The sequence below is a fragment of the Coffea eugenioides genome, chromosome 11 (genome assembly GCF_003713205.1).
Source record: "Coffea eugenioides isolate CCC68of chromosome 11, Ceug_1.0, whole genome shotgun sequence".
NCBI classification, from domain to species: domain Eukaryota; kingdom Viridiplantae; phylum Streptophyta; class Magnoliopsida; order Gentianales; family Rubiaceae; genus Coffea; species Coffea eugenioides.
This window is the reverse complement of record NC_040045.1, coordinates 40,117,883-40,118,384: the sequence shown is the minus strand read 5'-3', so window position 1 is coordinate 40,118,384 and position 502 is coordinate 40,117,883. Positions and strand designations below refer to the sequence as shown.

Genomic DNA, 502 nt, shown 5'->3' with positions numbered 1-502 from the left:
TGTTTTGGATCTGATGGGAGAGGAGCAAGCGGCTGTACACAAAGAAATTAACGATGCAACGCTTTGGCATAAGAGATTGGGCCATTTTCATCATGCTGCTCTGCTGTCAATGAAGAAAAACAACTTAGTAGAAGGTATGCCAGAGTTAGATGAAGAGCTTCCTACATGTGCTGCTTGTCAATACGGGAAGCAATCAAGGCTTCCTTTTCCCCAAAGTACAACTTGGAGAGCTACACATAAGCTGCAATTGATACATACAGATGTTGGAGGACCTCAAAAAACACCATCTTTGAATGGTAGTAAGTTTTATATTCTCTTCATTGATGATTACACTAGAATGTGTTGGATTTATTTCATGAAATTCAAATCTGAGGTTGCTGACATCTTTTGGAAGTTGGATTTATTTCATGAAATTCAAATCTGAGGTTGCTGACATCTTTTGGAAGTTTAAAGCGTGGGTTGAAAATCAAAGTAGTTGCAGCATGCAGGTGATCAGGTCCGA

The 502-nt window shown here is 39.4% G+C and overlaps 1 pseudogene; it reads right to left on the bottom strand.

Annotated features, from left to right (window-relative positions):
- LOC113752573 overlaps positions 1-287 on the bottom strand; it is a 12,609-nt pseudogene extending 12,322 nt beyond the window's left edge.
- Between the last annotated feature and the right edge of the window lie 215 nt (positions 288-502).